Source organism: Canis lupus, chromosome 5, assembly GCF_048164855.1.
Source record: "Canis lupus baileyi chromosome 5, mCanLup2.hap1, whole genome shotgun sequence".
NCBI lineage: Eukaryota > Metazoa > Chordata > Mammalia > Carnivora > Canidae > Canis > Canis lupus.
This window is the reverse complement of record NC_132842.1, coordinates 44,333,826-44,358,154: the sequence shown is the minus strand read 5'-3', so window position 1 is coordinate 44,358,154 and position 24,329 is coordinate 44,333,826. Positions and strand designations below refer to the sequence as shown.

Genomic DNA, 24,329 nt, shown 5'->3' with positions numbered 1-24,329 from the left:
TCTATGAAGGTCTTTGTCAGCCACCATAGGATGAGGGGAGTGTATTAGAATTCTGTTGTCATGTGACAAATTACCATATATTTAACAGCTTAGAACAATGTCCATTTTAGTAGCTCAAGGTTCTGTAGGTCAGAAGTCTGGCATGGCATGAGTGAGTTCTCTGTTTAGGGTGTCACAGGCTAAATGAGTGTGTTGACTGGGCTGAGATCCCTGGGGGCTCTGGAAAAAAGTCCATTTTCAAATTCACTCTGTTTACAGTCTTTGGACTGAGCTCCCATTTCCTTGCTGACTATCAGGGGGGCTGATCTCAGCTCATAGAGGCTACCAGTATTCCTTGTCATATGACCTCCCTGTCTTCAAGCCATCCATGATGTGTTGAATCTTTCTTGTGCTTCAGGTCTCTATCTTCCTCTTTGGCCATCAACCAGAACAAACTCACTCTTGAAGGTTTCATATCATTAGGTCAGGCCCATTCAAATTATTTCCCTTGAGTTTGATGGATTTGGAATCTTAAATATATTCTCAGAATTCCTTTACACAATACTCAGGTTCATGTTTGACTGAATAACTAGGAGAAAGTGTATGTAGTAGGTCTGAGAATCTTAGGGACCATCTTAGAATTTTGTGTACCATAGAAGTAATGTAGGTGGGGTTAGACTCCATTTTGTTTTAGTCAGAGTTGCCTCATTTTGATGGGTTTTCTATTTTGTACCTTCATGTAAAATTTTTCAGCAAATAAACAATTTAATTTTATTTAGTTATTTTTTAAATATTTACTTATTTTTGAGAGAGAAAGAGCATGTGCATGGGGGAGGAGGGCAGACAGGGAGGAGAGAAGTAGACTCCCTGCTGAGGGCAGAGCCCAAAGAAGCCCTTGAGTCTACCACCCTGTGATCATGACCTGAGCTCAGATTGAGAGTCAGAGGCCCAAACAACTGAGCTGCCCAGGTGCCCCCTTAATTTGATTTAAATAATGCATCCTCTCCTAGCTTTGGCCCATGACCTGTACTAATTCTTTCATTTCACAGATGAGGACACTGAAACTCAGAGAGGTTATGGTATGTAATAGAGACAATTTGGTTAGTGGGATTTCATGGTAGGCCTTCTGACTCCTGGGCCATTGCTGTTTCTCCTGAGCCCTACTGCTTTACCCTGAGAAAGCTGCTCATCTTTTGTCATCATCAAACTACCCTGAACTTCATATTAACTTAATTAGCCTTCTCTATAATCCCAGAAAGATGGGTGTTATTATTATTCTCTCAGGTCTATCTAATGCAAACCAGCACAAATACTTATCTGTGAAATAGGGTACTGCATGGAATAATTATGGGCATTACCAGGAAAGGTCATTAATTTCCTGCAAAGGATAGGTAATCACCCAATGCTTGCCTGCTTTCTAGCTCCACCACAGGTTTTTTTCTTGCTGCTTTGAGCCTTTCCTTGTGCATAGTAAGCATTCCTACACAGCTCAGGAAATGTCAGGAGCTGAACTGGAGATGTAGTTTGCCAGGCAAGGAATGTAAGAGAACATTGTGTTCTGTGATCTTTCTCTGAAGTCCAACCTATGCCATACACATGAACAGTGGCAGTGCCAGCAAGCAGTCATTGACCATATCCCCACTGACATTAATTGCCTAAGCATCAGTCACTCAGTGGTTCTACTAGTTTAAATGTACCATTAACACTGCTCCCTAAAGAAGGGATGTGGTTACTAACCTAGGTAAGGCAGCTTGAGCACATGAATCTTCCCCAAACCCTGAGTTCTTATATTCACACTCACTGTTGCTGTTTCCTCTTGTCAAAGTACACAACCAAAAAGTCAGGAAAATAGACAATCAGTAGTAACTATTGCTCTTTGAAAATTGGGAAAAAGCTGTGCCCATTCAAAAATAGTGTCTCTTAAAGTTTTTGGATTACAATCCACAGTAGGAACTATATAGCATTAAATTCAGTATGCTATACTCACATACGTATGTGAATATATATATATAAATACATTAAAAGGAAAGAGAATTTTAAAAAAGATTTTATTTATTTGAGAGAGCGAGCACATGAGCAAGGTGGAGGGGCAGAGGGAGAGGGAGAAGCAGACTCCCCATGAAACAGGGAGCCTGATGTGGGGCTTGATTCCAGGATGCCAGGATCATGACCTGAGCTAAAAGGCAGATGCTTAACTGACTGAGCCCCCTGGGCACCCTGAAAACAAAGTTTTAGTGGAGTAATATTCTTACTACTGGTATTCTTTTATTCAAAACTATTTTTTTACATATTGGTTGATATCTATTAATGATTGTAGCCTGGTTAGAAAAAGGGCTGCTGGATCCTCCTGCAAGGTTAGTGAGACTGACTGCTAATACACATCATCCCCACAGTGAGCATTTACCTGGGTCCTGAAAATTAAAGTTATTCCTGAGAAGGGAGAATAGAATGCCAGGACTTGAGTTCATGTGTGCAATGTTGATGACATGATTTATCCTGATTTTATGTATCATTTATTCAATTATTGAACAGATATCTAGTGAACATTACTGTATTCAAGATGGTGGACATGATGAATCCTATAACTCTAGCTTACTGAAAAAACTGCTCTGAATTCTACATTTAGCTTAACTCATCTTTACTACTCTTCTAGTTACACAGATTTAAAAAAATAAGGCTTAGTAAGTTTTGACCTGCCTAAGATGGTGTAGGGCTTGGAGCCTGTTGGTTCAAAAGCAGAGTTCATGTTCCCCTATATGATCTAAGCATTAGAAACAGAAAACATAGCATTTGGCTACTGGTCCTGGTTTTAAAATTTACATTCAGGCACCCCTGAAAATATTTTAGGAAGGCTTGTCCCATTGAAAGCCCTGGAAGAAGAGCCTCTGTTCTTGCCAGCTAGCTTTTGGCATTCCAGGGACTACGTGGCCAAGATTAATCAATTGCTTTTAGAAGGCTGTCAGGACTGGGTAGAGCATGGAGAGAAGACAGTTTTAGGAACCCTTCTGCCCATCCCATTTCCTAGTGGCCTCAGCTGCTGCCTCCTCACCTCAAAGTCAGAGTGAGGAGTTGGAAAGGAAGTAAGTAAACTGTCAGGAAGCGGATGAAGGGTGCAGGGCACATATGGGCAGAAAATAGTAGGTCAAGTAGGCTGGGATTCTATGGGAAGTTCTCATTCTCTGACTTCTACCTCTCTCAGCCAAGCCAAACCCTACAGTGATATATATTTTTTTAGTTGTGTTTAAGTAACATCCAATTAACAGCCAATTTGTGTTGCTTATCATTTTATGGACCTTTCTATTTGCTTTTGTTTTTTATAGTGTACCATATGAATTTATCTTCAAGCCTTTGAGCCCTAGCACATGAGGGGAAAAGTAGTCTACTCTGAATCAGAAAGAATGGGTTCTTAAGACTGTCATTTAAAAATGGTTTGACTTTCTTTTTTTTAGATTGTCTTCCCATCTATAAAGTGAAGATTATTATTATTATTATTATCCACCCTCTGACGACACACTGTATTGAATAACGATGAAAAAATTGTTTAGCAAGATATACATTAGTTTCTGAAGGAAGAAGACTTTCAAATATTCTCTAGCTACTACTTGAGTGGCCTAAAGGTATTAGTTCACATAAATATATATTTTTTAATTCTGTTAGGGGGCTGGTTGCTAAGATAAGATTTCTGTTTTCAAGGAAAGCCTATACATTATAGAAACCACAACTCTAATGTAAGTTGACTAATTGAACCACTGCAGACATGTCCTATCATCAAGCAATACTAGAAAAAACAGTGGTTGGTTCTGCTGAAATCATGAACATTCCTGTTTGTCAACCATGCCAATGTAATTGGAACACAGTGGATGGGAGGGGAATAGATAATGAATTGAGGTGGGAAATGTGGGCAGGAGTTTCATCTTGTGGGACTTTGAGTAGATCACAGAAGGAAACTGGACATTGTCCAAGTGCAGTGGGACACTAGGTAGATAAAGCAAATAGATCTTTTTCCAGGTCAGAGTGTGAGATAGGGGACAGTTTGGAGGAAATGGGGCCTCCTCCATGTGAGAAGTCTTTCCAGGTGGACAAAGATAATATATTTACCCTCCACTGCTTGATAATACTGACCTCCTACTCTACTGCTACTTCCTCCCCAGGGAGAATGTGGTACACAAGAGCAAGAAGAGACCTGAGTGCATCTACTCACAACCTCTATACCAGGGTCTTTTCTACTTACCCCCTCATGACCTCTGGGACCTGTTTTGACTTGCTTCCCATCCAAGGGGAGACAAAAAAGACTGAACAGAGTTGAAGGACAAAACCGAAAAGTACTTCCAGCAACTATTCCTAGTTGTGAAGGTAAATGAAAAATTCTCTGTGGTAGTGAATAAATGCCCCCCACAAAGATGTCCATGTCTTCATCCCTACAACTTGTGAATGTGTTCCCTTATCTGGCAAAAGAGACTTTGGAGATACGATTAAATTAAGGACCTGGTGAGGAAGAGATTATCTGAATAACCCCTACATGTGCCATAACGGCACTTATGAGAGGGCAGCAAGATGGTCAGAGGAGCAAGCAGGAGATGTTGTGGACTGAAGCAGGAGGTTAAAGTGAGGTACAGAAGGAATGCAGCTGGAAAAGGCAGACAAATGGATTCTCATTCTCCAACCTCCAGAAGAAACTGACTCTATCCACACTTTAACTCAGTGAAACTGATTTCAGACTTCTAGCTTCTAAAACTCTAAGGGAATAAATTGGTATTGTTAAGTCACTAAATTTGTTTAATTTGTTACAGCAGCCATAAGAAATTAATATATTCCTTTGATAGGCTTTTCCTCAAACTTTCCAATGGCTAGACCTTACACTCATCTATTAGGGTTCCAGTATTTTGGGAGCCAGATCATGGGTACTGAAGCCTCCTAGAACTGGTTCTAGTCTTGGGTCAGCCATGTCTGCTTGAGTAGCCTTAGGTCAGTTATTTACCCTCACTCCCCTCAATTGTAAAGTAGGGAAGGTAATAATGCCTACCTTGCAGGTCAGTTGTAAGGCTTAGAGACAGTGTGGCAAGAAACATAACATGGTCATCACCATAACTGGCCCTTACACATGAAATAGAAAACACTCCCACCTTCATAATGCTTTCTTCTCAGAGAACATGAGCCTGTTTATGGGAGAGGAAGGGACCCTAGCTTTGGTCCCTAAATCTGAGCTACTTTGGTGGTGCTAAGAGCTCTGGCAGCTGGACATGTCCAGAAGGAAACTTCCAGTGAAAGGCTATTTGTGAAACTAAATAAAAGAAGACAGACATTCTCTGAGTGTCACCTGAAGAACTGCCTTAAAGTAAGCTCCATGTCCAGGAACATGTCACCTGTCAGAAAAACAAATACCATATAAGGAGTTGCATTAACCAGACATGGCAGGCAGGCACCCAACACACCTTTTCCGCCATATGACTCATCACCAGGAGGGAGCTCAACCAGAAACAAAGACAATTGTTTTGTAGTACCTAGCCTAAGGCTTCAGAAAGGAGAATACCCCTTTTTTCCTCACCCCATTTCTCCATGGACAACCTAGCTAATCTCTCCTAAAGCCAGTGCAAATTTTTCCTTCTACCTTCAAAATGCAACTTCCCTATGGGCCTATTGTTTGTTTGGAAAATCTAATGCTACAATCTGGAATCTTGGATTTGGGGATGTCCTTGGAGTCCATAGACTTGCATAATGTTATACATAAGTAAATTGTACCCTATCATGTGATTCATCAAAAGTTACATAGATGGGCAGTAACTGATTAAGGGCTAGCTCTGAGCTCTGCTAAATCTGCCTTTTGCTCATGCCCTGCAGCATATGAGCAGTGACTTTGGACCCTTTAGGCATCAATGCTAAAATGCAGTGGTATTTAGTTGATCAGATTAGCCAGCTGTCTCCTAGCAGAGAGCAGGTCCAAAGAGCTGAATCTAATTTTTGAATCTGAGAATAGGTTTGAGAGAGGTGCAAGCTGCAAGGCACTTCACCAAAGCCAGCTTCTCCACTTTCCCCAAGGCTTGCCCTGAGCTTGTTGGTTGGTTAAACTCCTTTTGCCCTTATTCTCAGGCCATTTTTTCTATTCTATTCTATTCTATTCTATTCTATTCTATTCTATTCTATTCTTTCTATTCCATTCCATTCCATTCCATTCCATTCCATTCCATTCCATTCCAAACCAGCTGTATTCTAGAGCTTCAAAAGAAACAGTCCTAGAATCTAGACTTTCCAAAATTTTTAGAGGAATAAAGAGTGTGAGGTGCCATCTAGTCCCACTAAATTGCTGCTCAAAAATAAGCAAATTGAGGCTCCAAAGAAGTTAAGTGACTTGTCAGTGGGAGTTCTATCCAATAGAACTTTTAGCAACGTAAGAAATATTCTCTTTACTCTGTCCATTATGGAAACCACTAAACTCATGTGGCTATTGAGCACCTAAATGTGGCTCATGCTACTGAGGAAGTAAATTTTTAATTTTATCTAATTTTAATTAATTTAGATCTAAATAGTCAATGTGGCCAGTGACTACCATTTTGGACAACATAGATCTAAGGTCACAGAACTGGGACGTAGCACTAGGTCACTTTGATTTTAAATTCTTTTCTCTTTTCATTACCCCCCATACAGAACTTTAGGTCGAGAGAAACTTTTTATGTGGAGCAAGAGCCTTATAATGCCAGGTCCCTGGTTAGAACTTCCAAGTGAGCAGTAGTGGCTGCAGGTGGGATGTCACTAGTGGGAAGAAAAGATGTATCTTATGTTATTAGAATATATGGACTTTGCCAGGTGGGAAGGGGTAGAGAAGTTCATTCATTCTTTCTTTCTTCAAGGAAATATTGAGCGTCCATTATGTATCAGGTGAGCACTAGCCAGTGGGGACAACACTGATTATTTGACATGTCCTCTGTTTAAGCTTCCTAAAGATGAATGATGAAAAGTGCCACATGAGTTCAGAGGTGAGAGAAACATTTGTTGCTGATGAAAGTCCTCAGCTTCCTCTGGCAAACACTCCATGTCATGCTGCCTATACAACCTCACTGGGTCAGTACTGATGAAGGCTGTGCTCACTCAGGCTTTGTGTCTAACCTCTTAGGTAAACAGTGTATTTTCTTCTAGATCTAGACTGGCTTATTTCCATAAATTCATCTCAGGGTGAATTTAGTAGTAAAATCATGGTTGGAGAAATGATCACATGGGCTTTTTAGGGTTTAGTTTAGTTTAGGATTAGAAGTCCAAGCTCTATAGAGAATAAACCACAGCATTACTCTGACATCCGTATAATGTAAACTTGCTCCATCCTTTCTTGTGTGACAGTAAGTTCTCTATAGACTATTTTGAGGATGGTTATTATTTACAGTTCTTATTAAGGACTCTCAACATGCCTCTGTGTGTGTGTGTGTGTGTGTGTGTGTGTATGCACATGTGTATTAGAGGAGTGATGATATTTAAGTCATTGCTTTTTTTAATGCTCAAAAATGTAAATATAGTCCCAAAGAGACACAGGTATTCAAATAACTAGTATTCACAGAAATGTGGCATAGAAGGTAGCCGTGCCAGTCAGGAGGTGGAGGTAATCACCTTTGCTGTACAGAATCAGGAAAAATAATTGTTATTGACAAGGTAGCCTTAGAAGTGCCTCTTGAAATAGTCTGTCAGGAGAAGATGGAAGAGGGCATTTTAGATGAAGAAAATGAGAAAAGCAAAGAATTAGAGGTGGGAGAATTTGGAGACGGAATGAGAAATAGAAATGGGAAGCTACACTGTCTAATAAGAACAAGGAAACTGCAGATAGGGCAGTAATAGCCAGTGAGAAAGGGAACCTGGGGCCTGATCGTCAGGCCAAAGAGTTTGGACTTTACCGCAGTCAGTGGGGAGCCACTGAAAGTTTTTGAGATTTGGAGTCATACAGTGAAGGTGAGTTCATGTTGATTAATCCAGTTACAGAATGATAAATCATGATGCAGAGAAGCTGTTGCTGGGAATCAGTTCAGTGGCGATTTCTATAGTACGGGGAATAGGTGATGTGGATCTGAACAGGAGCGGTGGCAGAGGTAAATGGGTAGCTATTGTGCTGCCCTTTATCTAATTGGATGGAGGTAGAGGATGGAAATTAGAAATGATGCTGAGCTTTCTGGCCTAAATGACCAAAGAGGTGGAGACAGCATGAGGAGAAATAAGGAAGTCAGGAGAAAAGCTAATTTAGGGGAAAAGCTGACCACCCTGATAGAAATGTCCAGCACAACAAAATGGAGACACTGAGAGCTGAATGTCAGCCACTAGGGAGTAGTGGGATCGAGATGTGTCTCTCAGAGCTGAAGAGGAAGTTGTTCATGAATGAACCAAGTTCCTGAGAAGAGTGGGGGCTGAGGGTAAATCTTAAGAAATGGCAAAGGAGACAGATGAAGGGAAGGAATTTCAAGGGAAGAACAGAAGAATAAAACACCTCAGAGCCAAGGGAGGAGAAGTGATACAGAGTGGGCTAATCAATAAGTCTATATATTCAGCTTCTGTTGCTAGATCTTATTTGATAAACAAGAAAGATATGTTCCTTACCCTCATGGAATTCACCATCTCCTGGAAAAAACAAATGGAGCAAGTGAATAAATAAACTAATCAGTAACTTCAAATAATGCCATTGATGAAGAAGATAAGGTGGATGCTGTGATAGTCGATATTAAGAGTCCATGACTTGTCCTTTTAGAGGGATTAGGGAAGACCTCTTTTACCAGGTGTCATTTCAGCTGATTATGAGCAGCAAGAAGAACTTGGCTGTATGAAAAGGGTGGAGTAAGCCTCCTGTCAGAGGGAAGAAGAGCCCGGAAGGCTGGAAGTGCTGGCAGGTAGCCAGGGAGACTGAAGACTAGAGACTGAGGAGGAAAAGCATGTGAGATAAAACTAGAAGTGTAGGCAGGGCCCAGATGCTGCTGTAGGCCCTCAAAATGAAATTTGGATTTCATTTTGCAAAGGTCAACAGCATGAAACTGAAAACAGAGCTTAAAGAGAGAGTATGGATAGAAAATAGGTAATGGGAGTCAGCCAAAAGGATAGGATTGGTGATCTTCAAGAGAATAGAGGTGAGGATGGCAGCTTAAGTTAGTCTACAGTATTGGGGGATTTGAAATATCCAGACACCCTTCTTGGAGAACTTTGGTGGTAATAGGAGGCTAAAGATAGGATATTCTCAAGGATGACAGTCAAGACCATGCTCATCTCAGACACAGTCATGCTGAGTGTCACAAACAAAGGCTTGTTTTCATCACTGTAGCAGAAGTCATAAAGGAGAAATGGAACACCTGGCCCCTGTTCAAAGCTGTTCCTGAAGTCCACCAGGAAGGTATAGTAGACAGCTAGCATTACTGTTGGATGTGAACACTACAGCATAAGTCACAAGTGGGACCAGCTCAATTTCTGGTGGAGTGGCTGGCCTTTGCACCTTGTAGCTGATGGCAAGGCCCTCAGGTTTTAGAGATAGATTAGGAAAGTCCCAGGCCTGGTTAGCCAGCTAGGGAACAGACTGTGCGATCCTAACTATCACTTCACACAGTGTTCTTGACTCATGGGTGTTGACAATTGCAGTGTAATTTTAATTATACTAGGCAGTATTTCATAATAACCTCTGTCAACTGATATTTTGTAAAAGGCTATGAAATTTTAATAGTTGGCTGCTTCAAGAGAATTCTTAGCTTTTAAACCCTAGCTGAAAAAATGGAGTGAGATCTGGGTTGTAATTAGAAGGGTTGAGAAGTGGCTGGGAATACCATAAATGCCAAATTAAAAAGAAACTCACCAACATGCAAGACCTGTTCAGGAAAAAGCATTGAGTCAACCCCATGTCTTTATTTCCTGGGACAAAGGGCAGGAATCTGACTTCTAGTTGCAAAGGCCTCCTGAGGAGGAGGAATAACTAAAATTTGCCTTCCTTGCCTTACCTTCAAGGCCTAGGTTTATGTGTCATGGTCTTTGAGTGGAAATCCAAGGAGTAATCAGTGGCAAAGAGAGATGGAAGGCCCAGCAGCAGCACACGCTGGCCCACCTGGAATGGTGTTTGTCAAAACTCCTCTGCATCACCATCTTCACCTTTTAATAGCCTACGCCTTGGCCTCATTCCTAAACCAAACACATGAGAATCTTTACTGTAAGGTCCAGGCTTCAGAATTAAAAACAAAAAAATCTTCTATCATAGCCTGCATAATGCCTGCCAACCCCTAAAAGATATCTACATATTAATCCCTGGAGCCTGTGAATGTAATTTTATTATTTTATTTTATTTTTTATTTAAATTCCAGTTAGTTAAATCCAGCGTAATATTAATTTCCAGTGTAAAATGTAGTGATACAATACTTCATAAAACACCTGGCGCTCATCACAAAGGTGCCCTCCTTAATTAACCATTTCCTACCCACCCTCCCTCTGGTAATTCTGTTTGTTCTCTACAGTTAAGAATCTGTTTCTTGGTTTGCCTTTTTCTCTTTTTTCCCATTTGCTCATTTGTTTTGTTTCTTAAATTCCATATATGAGTGAAATAATATGGAATTTGTCTTTCTCTGATTTATTTCACATAGCATAATACTCTCTAGCTTCATCAATGCTGTTGCAAATAGCAAGATTCCATTTTTCTATTGCTGAGTAATATTCCATTGTATATATGTACCATATCTTCTTGATGCATTCACTTGGGCTATTTCTGTAATTTGGCTATTGTAGACACTGCTGCTATAAACATTTGGGATTCATATGTCCCTTTGAAGTAGTGTTTTTAGTATGCTCTTGGTGAATACTTAGTGTAATTGCTGGATTGTAGGGTAGCTCTGTTTTTAACTATTTGAGGAACCTCTGTACGTTTCCAGTAGTTGCACCAGTTTGCATTGCCACCAACAGTGTAAGAGGGTTCCCCTTTCTCAACATCCTTGCCAACACCTGTTGTTTCTTGTATTGTTGGTTTTAGCCTGACAGGTGTGAGGTGTATCTCATTGTAGTTTTGATTCGTATTTCCCTGATGGTGAGTGATGCTGAGCATCTTTTCATGTGTCTGGTGGCCATTTGTATGTCTTCTTTGGAGAAATGTCTGTGTCTTCTGCCCATTTTTTAGTTGGATTATTCGTTTTTTGGGTATTGGGTTTTCTAAGTTCTTTGTATTTTGGATACTAGCCCTTTACTGGATATGTCATTTGCAGATATCTTCTCCCATTCTGTAGGTTGCCTTTTAGTTTGTTTATTATTTCCCTCACTATGCATAAACTTTTTATTTTGATGAAGTCCCAATAGTTTATTTTTGCTTTTGTTTCCCTTGCCTCAGGAGACATATGTAGAAAGAAATTGCTATGGCCATTGTCATAGTGGTTACACCTGTGTACTCCTCTAGGATTTTTGTGGTTTCGTGCTCACATTTTAGGTGGTCTTTCATCCATTTTTAATTTATTGTTGTGTGTGGTATAAGAAAGTGGTCCCATTTCTTTTCTATGTTCTTTTGTATGTAGCTGTCTGGTTTTCCTAACATCATTTGGCGAAGAGACTTTTTCCCATTGAATATTCTTTACTGCTTTATTGAAGATTAATTGATCATATAGCTATGGGTTCATTTCTGGGTTTTCTATTCTGTTCTATTGAACTTGGTGTCAGTACCATATTGTTTTGGTCACTACAGCTTTGTAATGTAACTTGAAGTCTCGAAATGTGAGGCCTCCAGCTTTGCTTTTCTTTTTCAAAGTTGCTTTTGACTATTCAGGGGTCTTTTGTAGTTCCATACAAATTTTAGGATTGTTTGAAAAATGCTGTTGGTATTTTGATAGGGATCGCATTAAGTGTGTAGATGGCTTTGAACAGTATAGACATTTTAACGATATTTATTCTTTAAATCCATGAGCATGGGATGTCTTTCCATTTCTATGTGTCATCTTCAAATTCTTTCACCATTATTTTATAGTTTATAGTTTTTATAGTTTCAGTACAGATAGATCTTTCACCTCTTTGGTTGGGTGTATTACTAAGTATCTTATTATTTTTGGTGCAATTATAAATGGAATTGATTCCTCAGCTTCTCTTTTTGTGCTTCCCTACTGGTGTACAGAAATGCAACAGAGTCCTATATGTTGCTTTTATATCCTGCAGCTTTACTGAATTCACGTATTAGGTCTAGCAATTTCTTGGTGGAGTCTTTTGGAGATTTTTATATACAGTATCATGTCATTTACAAATAATGGAAGTTTTACTTTTCCTTGCCAACTTGGATGCCTTTTATTTCTTTTTGTTGTCTAATTGCTGAGGTTAGGACTTCCAGTACTATGTTAAATAACAGTGGTGAGTGTGGACATCTCTATTTTGTTCTTGAATGTGGAGGAAAAGCTCTCAGTTTTCCCCCATTGAAGATGCTATTAGCTGTAGTTTTTTCATGTATGGCCTTTATTCTTGTAGGTATGTTATTTTTATCTCTACTTTGTTGAGAGTTTTTCTTGTAATATTTTATTTAAATTTAGTTTGCTAACATATAGTATAACACCCAGTGCTCATCCCATCAAGGCCCTCCTTAGTGCCCATCACCTAGTTACCCCAGCCCCCCACCCCACTTTCCTTCCCTTCTGCAACCCTTTGTTTGTTTCCCAGAGTTAGGAGTCTCTCATGGTTTGTCTTCCTCTCGAATTTTTCCCCACTCAGTTTCCCTCCTTTCCCTTATAGTCTTTCACTATTTCTTATATTCCACATATGAGAGTTTTTATCATGAATGGATGTTGCACTTTGTCAATGCTTTTTCTACATCTATTGACATGATCATGTGGTTCTTCTCCTTTCCTTTATTAATGTGGTATATCACATTGATTGATTTGTGAATTTTGAACCCCCTTGTAGCCCAGGAATAAATCCCATCTGATCATGCTGAATGATTTTTTTTAACGTACTGTTGGATCCAATTTGCTAATATCTTATTGTGAATTTTTGCATCCATGTCCATCAGGGATATTGGCCGATAGTTCTCTTTATTTAGTGGAGTCTTCATTTAGTTTTGATATCAGGGTAATGCTGGCCTCAGGATAAGTTCAGAAGTTTTCTTTCCTGTTTTTGGAATAGTTTGAGAGGAGTTGGTATGTATGTGAATGTTATTTATATGGCAAAAGAGACTTTGCACATGTGATTGGGAATCTTGAGATGAGGGGATTATCCTGGATTATTTGATATAATTACAAAATTCCTTAAAAGAGGAAGCGTCAGAAGCAGAGAGAATGACATAAAAACAGAGACTGAAAATGGTAGAAAGGGCCACAAGCCAAAGAACATATAGGCAGCCTCTTGAGGTTGGAATAAGGCAAGGAGGCAGATTTTTCCTTAGAGCCTCCAGGTGGAACACAGCCAAACAGACATGTTCATTTGACCCAGTGAAAGTGATTTTGGATCTGACTTTTAGATTGTAAAAGAATAAATTTGTGTTGTTGTCAGCCAGCAAGTTTGTGGTAGTTTGTTGCAGCAGTCATGGGAAGCTAATATAGTCTCTGTAAGTGAGACTAATATAGTCTCTGTAAGTGAGTCTTTGTAATCAGCCAAAGTGAAGAATCAGTGATGGAGTAGTGCATTGGTGCTCAAAGTTTGTCGAGGACCAGCAGTATCTGCATCACCAGGGAATTTTTTTGGAAATGTAGGCTCTCACAACCACCCGAGACCTGCTGCAACAAAATTTGCATTTTACCAAGATTCCCAGATGATTTGAATGCACATTGAGGTTTGAGACGTGTCAAATTTTAAAACAATGGTTTTTCCATCCTAGCTTTACTTTAGAATCTCCTAGGGAACTTAAAAACTGCAGATCTCAAGCAAAGGCATGCTGTTTTGGGAAGTGCCGAGGTGATTTTCATGTGAAGCCAGGTAACAACTAGTGATTGAAGACAAAAAAGTTTTCAGATTGAATGACCAGGAGAGACTATTAAAAATTGAAGATTTCTGAACTCCATCCTAGAGTTTCTGATTAGTAAGTATGAATGGGGCGCAGGAAAATGCATTTTAACGAGTGTCTAAGAGAACTCTAATAATAGGAGTGACCATTTTGCCACCAAAGTGGCATCCCCTTTTCTGCCAGGACCCATGTAGCTCTTGTGTGATAGAGACTATCTTTTCCCTCTGCCCTATCCAGCGTTTCTTTGTTGTTTTAAGAGTTCCTTTACTTACCCTAAGAAGAAAAACTATATTAAAGGCCCTTGGGAACCTTATCCAGAGAAGGTGGCTGGGTAGCAGACAGGAAGTACTCCTCCAGAAAGTAGGATCATTGTCAATTAGATAATTCATCTCAGGTCCTTAGAAATAGGTGTAGTGGTGGCAGAAGACCTGAACCGGTTATGCAGCCAGAAGCAAGGAGGCAGCTGGAGATGGAGATTATATGAGCAGACCCTGCCTTACTCAGCTCTGTTAAGGCTTCTCAAGTCTGATATACCAGTTCCCTCTGTGGCAGTATGTCCCAGTATCTGTCCCCTAAGCATTACTCTCTTCATGTGTATCCACTCATTTTCTATCAAGTATTATTTTATTTTTGATATGAATTCTGAGGGCAGCACCTTTACCTGAAAAGGTTAGCTTTAATGCTGATAATGTTGTGCATTGTGGAAAAAAATCTTTCAAATCACATTGTTCCCAAATGCAGCTTTCTCTTATCTAGCAAGATAGCTTCACATTTGTTTTCTAAATACTTACTGTTTTTGTAGTTGTATTATTGTATTTAAACCCTAGTTCTACCATAAGTTGAGTATCATTGTGTAAATCATCTAACCTCCCTGAGACTATTTCTTCAAGTAGGAATAGTTCTACTTACTTCAAGTGCTGGTGTGAAAATAGAGATAATGTACCTAAAACACATAACCTGTTACCCCAGTAAGTTGTAGATATTATTATTACTGTAGATAATTTTATCTGGGAATGAGATCCAGTAAGATAAACTAGAGGAAGATTTAGATCCTGGAGCAATTTTTGAAGTGGTTGAGGTGAAGGGAGATCTTTCTTTCATGTTAATTTTCGAAAGGCTGCGTATACAATCAGAAATTTTATCTGAAACTTGAAAACAAGTGAAAGAGAATACCAGGGATTCTTTCAGAGTTGGGCTTGGCTTTCTATTATTTGGGCTGTTTTACAACTTTAGAGAAGGAGATGCTAACTAGTAGGCTTTTATCTGCTAGAGATACAAATAATTTCTAATAGAACAAATAACCTAAAATCTTACAGTTAATGGCTCTGTTGGACATTGACCAGTTTTTTTTTAATCTATCCAGCAATCTTATCCTAACATTACTTATAAATACATAGCTTCTCAAATGTTCTTTGAGTGATATTAATTTGCTGAAATATTTGACACACATTAATTTTGTATTTGCCTGAGACTCATGATTTTGCCTTTTTGAAAATTACTGTTTTGAAAGTGTCTGTTTATATGCAGTTTGTGCAAAGCTTGACCTCTTGGGAATATGAGTTGAAGAAGGGGTTTTATCTGGGGTTTTATGTTACAGGTCTGTTTTTCCTATTGGAGCATGCACAGGCAAAGAAGAAAAGGAGATCCATTAGAGATAAGAGTATTTGTGCATTGATTGTAGTTATAATTTTATTTCTCATTCTCTTTGACTTCTGGAGTACTTTATTCCTGTTTCAACAATACTGTGTATATCATAGCTAGATATTTATGTGTCTGCTTCCTCCACTAAATGGTGAATTCTTTGAGAAAAGTGATTGTGTCACATGCATCTTTGTATTCCCAGGGCATAGAACAGAATTTGGCATTAAGAAGCAAATAAACATCTAATTTAAATGAACAAAGCTCTCTAGGTCCTTGCTACTCTAAATGTTGTTGTAGACCAGGAAACTGGGCATCAGCTGTGAGTAGTCATAATGCAGAATCTCAAGTTCCCTTCCAGACCCAATGAATAAGAATCAATATTTCAATACAATCTCTAGGTGATTATGTGCATTGTTCCAGGCTATTGTCAGTTTTAGAGCAGTGGCTCTGCTATTAATGATGAATGAGATTCAGGTGAAGGAAGTTGAGGTAACTGCCCCCAATTTCCAGCAGTTTGGTAATGGAACCAAAATTGAAATCACTGCCTCAAGAGTATTATTCTTGATATTAAAGTGGGCCAGATTGTGCTCTCACAGTAGGATTCCAGTTGGATCAATAAAATGTATGGCTTTTGTATGGCAGAGCCATTAAGCTTGGTTTGGCAGGAAGCGTATTGCATTCTTTGAGAAAAAATACTAGCGAAGACCTTTTTGCCCTTCTCAGTTCTAGCTTTGGGTGCTCAAGCCTTTATTTGAAAGGAGGGTCTGGCTCAATTTCTGTTGGCTATAAGCCCAAAGCAACTAGAAGCTCAGGTTATCCTTTTGTGGAATGATGCTTAATCGCACAAATTAAATCTCTGCTTGTCACATTCAGAGCTTAAATTGTCAGGGATATCTGTCCAGTATCCTTAATAAGAGAGCCAAAGACAAAGGAAGAAAGACAAACTTTTGGGAGAGTCTTAGGTACAAATCTTTAAAAAGAGAGATAGTTGTTGCTTGGCTGAAATATACGATATCTTGCAGATAACAATCTAGACTTAAAGAGCAGGGATCTTCCAAAATATTTGCAAAGAGATTTAACTTCAATTTCCTATCAGAAACTAATGATTTTTCTTTTTGTCTGAGCCATGCTCCAATTGTTCCCGATAAGTCCACAAGCCTAACTGTAAAAGAATGAGGATTTTATTTACTCTTCAGACAAAGAAATTAAATAATTCAGCAACTTGATAGAATCAGCAGAGCAGAGTCTCGTAGCTAGAGGAAGCCCTCTGGATCATCTCATCCAGGGTCTGCAGTCCAAATGCTTTCAAGAGCTGGGCAAGTGAAGCAAATGTGAAAAGGCAGTCAGCTGGACCATGTTAGGGGTGGTTAAGCTGTGGGAACTGGAAAGTGCATACTTAGAAAAGTCACTCACATTTCTAAAATAATGTTGGCCAAATTAAACACATCTGTGAACCTAAGTCAGTCTACTTATTTATATTTCAGAAACCTGATATCCAGAAAAGCTAAATTTTCTGCCTAAGATCACATAACTATAACTTAAGCATTGAAACAAATACTTCGACTGTGATGGACCCTCATGTTTACCCATGGAGGGACTTTTAAATTATATTTGTATACACAACTCTCTTTGCATGTATATTAAACCAAAGAGGCTCAATTCTAATAATTGGTTATTTGGAAAATACTTAGTTGCTAACAACAGGCAGAAAGCAATAGCTCTAAACCACATGAGGTACCAGAGTGAGAGTAAAACAAACTAAACCAGCAGTCTTTTCTATTCTTCTGGCACGTGTTTTTACAAGGCTATAAATAATTGTATTTACACATCCGGGATATTTTGAAATAGTAATAAAAATCTATAAGGTTTAAGAAAAAGATTGATGGACTTATAATTTAATTGGCCAATTATTTAGAAAAAGATTGCAAATTCTTCTGAGGAGGTGACAGTCACTGGCTGGAGCTTGGTCAGCTTGATCTGCCCTAATCAAAGCCAGAGTGTATTACCAGACCTGCCTCAAACCTGAGTCTAGAGAATGTACAAGGATCACTTTCTAGCTTCCTGGCCAGTTATGTCTAGAGGCCCTCCTGGAGCCAGCTTTCTCAGACACATGACTGTTCTTCTGAGAGGCAGCAACAAAGCCTATCAGAGTGAACCCTTTGGAGTTGGCCTCACACAGTACCACATTCATTCACCACATTCATTCCATAGACACAAGAGTTCTCTGTTTTAGCATTGCTATGTGTGTATACAATATAACCATATTGTGTGTATATTGTATGCCACATTCCCTGTGGCTGGTACTTTCTGTGCATTTTTTTTTTCATTTAATCCTCACCACAAATAAAATAGTAGTGCAATTGACATCCCCATTTTACAGATGAGGACAATGAAGTTTGAAGAGTTCAAGTAATTTATGTGTTCAATTTGGAATTTGAACCCAGACTTGTTTCCCTCCACAGCCCAGGCTTTTAGGCATTGTGTTATCTGGTCTGGACCAAGCACCCAAAGACGAACTTGCCTTCCATGGTTTCTGTTTTTCTTTTTGCTTGCTTCTATGCTTTCTATGTGGCCTTTACTCATGTATAAATCAGAACAGCAGTCTTCAGCCAGGGCTTTGAGTTCCAAATGTGGAGGCGGCCTTGGTTCTGATTATGGAGAGGTTAGGTATATTTATCTACCAAGGACCTAATGTTTTTTAAAAAATAAGAATTTTTGGAGCTCCACTGGGGGAGCCAGTAGAAATAGGTGTTTTTGCAGGACTGGTGTCCAAAAAGCAAATTTTCAAGAAGCAAATCCCATTGTTCTACTGACTTCTGTTATAAAATCAGAAGCACATTCCCACAGGCTGGAACGGAAAAGGCCAGTTCTTGATTCATTGGGTTGAAAACATTTGGCAAGAACTGTCGAGACCTGGCCTGGGGAGGGCATAGCTCAGAAAGTTACACAGTCCTCTCTTGACCTTGGAATCTGTATTGTAAGGTGAGCCCCCCCTTCCTTCTCTTTCCTTTTCCATTGCCTTTCATCAAATTTGTAAGGGTCTCTGATGATAGTAGCTCTTGGCACTGATTCCTATGATTTCATTTATACTAGAGCAAGGACTGCAATATTACACCTAAATGTGGGTATAATTGTCCAATGCAAGTATATTTTATTGGGAAAAGTTTAGATTCCATACTGAATGCCTTGTTTTATGAATTCTGTAATCTTAGACACCTATATATCAAATTGGCCTAAAATATATCTTTGAAACAGGTGGAGAATTTTTAATAATGAGTTAGAATTTTTCATTTCATTAATTGCATTCAAATGCCATTTTCCTTAATGCAAGTTTTTTGGGATTAACTCTAAGCATGTTTTAGGGTCCCACAATTCAATAATAATGTCAATAGCAAACATCCAAAGATTTGGGATTTCTTTTCCTTAGTCTGTCACATCCTCATAATTTCATTTAAACACTCCCACTCTCTCCTCCATTTCACCTCGCAGGACAGACAATTATGTATTTTTTTAAAGGTAGGAGGTAGAGATTTTGTCCTTGCCTGTTCTGCCTATAGTACCAGTCATTATAATGGAGGAACTATAAAGGGCTGAACCTCTCTGTTGTGCCAGCGGTCTATAGCATAAAATTGAGAGGAATGCTGTATGGTGTACAAGGCACAAAGCTGAAAGACCAAGCTTTGAGTCCTGCCTCTCACCACTTAGTCGTCTCTGGGCGTTAGTGTCCCCATCTGGAAAGTTAGGATGGTAGTGCCGGCTTAGAGGGTGACTGTGTACATTAGAAACTGTTGGCACACAGCAGCTCTTCGTGATTACTAATTTTTTTTAGATGTTAAGCAGATAATAGGGATAATTCTCAAAGTTGAGGTTAAGGCAAAACATGAGGAGACATATTAGTGAGTATATTTGAGCCCCTCGGGGCATTTTTGTACCCTTTCTCTCTGATTATTGTCATGTTTCTAGGGGAAAGTGGGCCTGGTTCCTTTTTTCTATTTCACCCTACTCATGAGAGATTCATGCGGTGAGCTGGCTGAAGGCCTTATATGATGGCGAAATAAAAAGGCTGAAGGGAATTTCCTTTAAATGGTGATGCATTATCAAATGCCAGAAGAAATATGTTCACACTCTCTAGTGCACACACATAGACTCTCACAGCAATGCACATGACTTAGGATCATTTTAACATTCAATATACTTGTTAAAAGCAGAAGGAAGTTTTTGTTCCTGTTGCCAGGCTCTGAAGAGTCAGCATTCTGACCCCTGAACCCCCTCATAAGTGCTTGATTCTGAGGACCACAGGAAGCTGTGGATTTGGCCAGATGCAAGAGAAAGCCCTTCACATGCCAGAGCAGGAGCCATCCAGGGCTGCTGAGCATGGCCTTGCCTCATCTCAGAGTTGGCATGACCTCTTATAGGGAGGACAAGTGGTAGTTACCAACACAGAGTGGGTGGGGTGTTGTAACCCAATGCCAGGAGTTTCTAAAACCCAAACAGTTGTCAAATAAGAATGACAAGCACCACAAAATGCAGCTGCCTCACCTTCCACCCACATCTAGCATTGGTACCATGTCACAGCAGAGCTCCTTGGCAGAAGCAGCCAGAAGCTTCTCTTTGCCTTGGGCACTTCAGGCAGCAGAACACTGTTTTTCTTTCTCTCTTTTAGTGACTGGATGCTCCTCTGGGTGAACCACAACAACAGACGGAGCTGAGTAAAACAAACTAAAATTAGGATAGACATCTTTACAGCTGAAGGCAATATAACCACAGTCCATGGAGGAAATGGGATAAAGAAGGAAATTTCTTTCCTGGTTTCTGTTGCATCTCCCCCAAAAAAGGACTGATGCTATTTGGTTTATGTATTGGTGAATACACATCTAATTAACCCCTACTGTGCCTTTTTAGTCTCACAATCATAGTGATTTGAAAGATAAATTATACCTTATTTATGGACATAAAGCATGGAATTTATCTTTTGCTGGTTGGTGGGGGGATAGAAATAAGGTGAAAGTAGGCAGAATTTGGGACTAGGAGGTAAGACAATTTATTAGGTGAATAGTAACCAAATCAAAATCATACCCAAAGGGTGCAATAAGTTCCTTTATAATGGTGTTATCGTATGCCTCCAAGCAGGGGCTGGTGTGATAGTGGAGATGGTGGATCCTCAGGAGGGGGATCCAGCTGGTCATTGGGCAAATGGCAGAATTGTGCTTTCAGGGGATCCCCTGAGTTTGGAGCGGGACATTAGCCAGTGGCTGGGGCTTGAGGGAAAAGGATCTCCTTTGGAATGAAGAATATTGACAGGAATGAGGCTGGGGTCAGAGCAAAGGACCAAGGCACACTTCAGGTATGTAAAATAGGCAAGCATAACTTGTAGGAAAAGACTGTAGTTTAATGAACATGGGCATCCAGAGGGCTTAGTCCAAGGGGAGCCTGCTGTGTTCATGTCAGGTACTTACCTATGTTACTACATTTAATATTCACAGTAGTCTTAGGAAATGGGTTTTACATCCATAAAAGAGGCAAGGCAGCCAAGGCTCAGAATTTAAATGATCTACCCAAGATTGTAGAGCCAGGAAGTGGTAGAGCCAGGATATAGTCCTGATCAATCTACATCAAAGTCTGTGTTCTTTTCTCTATACCTTGCTGCTCAAAAGGTAAGCAGTTGTTCAGGCCAGTAAGTTGGGGAAGGGCATAGTTGCAAAGTAACCAGAGATCAAGGTGTTTTTTGGATGGCGCAAGTCATTGGATATGTCTATGATAGAAGAAGCATGTGGGAGAGTGCTATGAGATTAGACTGGAAGGGCAAGCAGAGGTAGGACATTAAGGGCCTTGGAAACTGCATTAAAGAGTTTGGACTCTAACCGGTAGGCAATGGGAAGAAGTAGAAGAGTGATAGCACCCAAAATGTATTTTTAGGAGGATCATTTTGGCAGCAGCATAGTGGCTAGATTCTCAAGGAGTAATAGAAGTGGGGGGGAACAGGAGACCCCTTAAGAGGCTAGTCTAGAAAATAAGTCTTTCAAAATGTAAGGGCAGGAGCATATCAGTCCCCTGCCTTAAGTCATTAGATTCCCTACTACCTTCTGGAATGAGTAAGAAGCTCTTTGAGAAATACTTTTCATGATTGTCCTTGCTACCTTTCCAGCCATCTCCGCACTCCATGCTTCCAGCTCACTCAGTTCATATTATTTCTTGAATATTTGCTGTTTCCTTTGCTATAGTAGGCTTCCTCAAGCTTGAAAAACTTATTCTCAAGCTTTAATTTCTAGTTCATATGCGATCCCAAATGGGAAGTCTTCCCATGTTACCTTGCAGAGCTTGATTTTCCCTCCTTACACCACTTCTTAAACATGAATTTGGTAAAATGGACTTCATCTAGTTTTATAATGTTCCCCTCTTGTATGTTTCTTAACTCTCTCTCTCTCTTTTTTAAAGATTTTATTTTTTTATATGAAAGAGAGATTGAGCATGAATGGGGGTGGGGCAGACAGGGAGGGATAAGCAGACTCTCTGCTGAATGGGAGAGCCCAAGCAGGGGTCCATTCCAGGACTCTGAGATCATGACCTGAGCTAAACTCAGATGTTTAACTGACAGAGTCACCAAGGCACCTTGTTTCTGAGCTTCTTGAAGGTGGTTATTATGTCTAGTTCATCTTTGGTTCCCATCATTTTGCTTGATACATATAAAACATCATTCATAACCAGCATCCTCCTGCCAACATTTATAGAACTGGGGGAGAAGGTATAATCAGAGGCCTCAAGCTCATAGCTCCCTCAGCCTAGAACCACAGGAATTTTTCACATATGTGTACGTGGATAATCCAGCCCCTGTAGACAACCTCCACCTCTTTCCCTACTCCACTAGAGGCAGGTATATCTTGGCCATCTTCAGGCTTTAAGATGTGTACTCCAGTGATGCAGTATACTCTTGGGAGGGTGGATCTATGGAATAATCCTTCGTAAGTTGGCTTGGGTCATTTGGATAGGGAATCTACAGGCCTGGGTACAGAAACTTGGCCTAGAATTAGGGTTTGTGGGCCCATGGCAGCAATGTCTCCTTAGCCCTGGGTACTTCTTGACATGGGATTAGGGATGTGACCAGAGAAAGGACAAAGCAGAGGCCTTTGAAATGTGTAGTCTAGGTGATTCAGCTTCCAGGTAGGTACTATTCATCATTCTGTGAAATATATGAGATAGTAAAAGTATGAAATAAAATAGTAAAATAGGAAAAGTAGGGATATTTTTAAGAATTCACTATTTACAAAAAAGAAACCACTGATGAGCAATGGGCAGTATGGGTTAGAAAGAAGAGTAGAGGATCATCATAGGCTCTGTTGGTGGGAAGAATGGTGTTGTGGTATCAGCTCAGAAAGAAGGAACTTCTGTGAGAGGGAATCAGTGTTAGATAAGGCAATAAATAAATGGGGAAACACTCAATAGTTAGAAATATAGGGTTCAGAGCCCAAGACAGAAGTAGAGTTTGGGAATATGGATTTGGGAGTCATCAGCACATAGGTGGTAGATGGAACTGTAGATATGGCCAACTTGCCCTAAGAGTGTAGACTGAAAAGAGGCTTCACTCACTGACAAAGGCCCATGAAGAAGACTGAAAAGGAATAGCCAAAGAGAGACATGGAAGTCCAGGGCAAAGAGAATCATGAATGCTATTGTAGCCAGGCAACAGTTTCAAAGGAGGATGGAGAAAGTCACACTGCCAACAGCCAAGTCAAGTATGGGAAGGCTAAAGAGTGACCATGGGGTTTTAAAAAATAGGATGTCACTGGTGACCTCAGTAAAAATATATTTTAGAGAAGAAATGATGGATGAAGGCACACTGTGTTATACTTAGAAAGCAAAGTGGAGGCAATGTCAATTTAGTTCTACAAGAAATTTGGATGTAGGAAAAAAACAGCCCTAACTTGAGGATGACACAGAATTTAGGAATGCTTAATATGTTTTTTGGCTGAGTTTCTTTTAAACATGGGAGAGCATAGAATATGCTGAGGAGGAAAGAGAAATGAGAATGGAAGTTCAAAGATGTGAGAAACAGAGGGGAACTCAGTGAAAGAAGTCCCTGTGCAGATGGGGTTCCCTGGGAAGTAGACAGACTAGAGGTTTATTAGGCAATGCTCTTGGAACTGGTACCTATGTAAGGAAGGGGAGGAAGGAGGCAGGGGTGGAGGGAGAAGTTGGCTGTCATGCACCAGCACTGAAGGCCTCAGCTGAGCTCATGGGGCACTCTAAAGCCAGGCAGCTGCTTCAGAGTTTTCCAGAGTCAAAGCAAAGGGGAGTAGGCTTTTATGCTCGATATCCAGCTATTATTAGATGCATGATTCCCTGTCCGATGGGGGAAAACTAAAGCTATATTTTTCATGCTTTTGGTTTCAAGATTGTCCAACAATTTAAGAAATTTTTTTGAAGTTTCATCAAAAAGTTAAAATCTTCTTTTTGTATCAGCAAAGATTTGATCTATCATCTTTCACTAGGTGTCATGGTTGTTGGAGCCATAGGTCAAACTCTGCATCTAGATTGAGCTGCTCTTCTCAGTGACAGTGTTACTGCCCAAGCCCGAATGTGCAACAAGGAGCAATGTGCATTACTTCCTTTTCAGAAGGAAAGGAAGAGCAGAGGAAACATTTAGTTGTCCTCATAGTATCTCCTCCAAGTCCTCCTAACTTCCTTGTCTCCACTTACTTATCCCAGCTACCTGGGCTTCTGTCCTCTGCCTCCTATCACCCACTCAATTACCCAGAACAAAAGGGCCCTATTTACCCCCTGGAACTGCTGTTCTAGAACTCCAGCCGCTTTCCTTCTC

At 40.0% G+C, this 24,329-nt stretch overlaps 1 long non-coding RNA gene across 1 annotated transcript in view; it reads left to right on the top strand.

The window, feature by feature from the left end:
• The window catches only part of LOC140633634 (uncharacterized), a 424,514-nt gene that overhangs the window by 221,540 nt on the left and 178,645 nt on the right, over positions 1 to 24,329 (top strand). The window contains exons 6-7 of the long non-coding RNA XR_012031206.1: positions 3,429 to 3,596; positions 4,131 to 4,332. This is a non-coding gene — a long non-coding RNA (uncharacterized lncRNA). The remainder of the gene's footprint in view (positions 1 to 3,428; positions 3,597 to 4,130; positions 4,333 to 24,329) is intronic.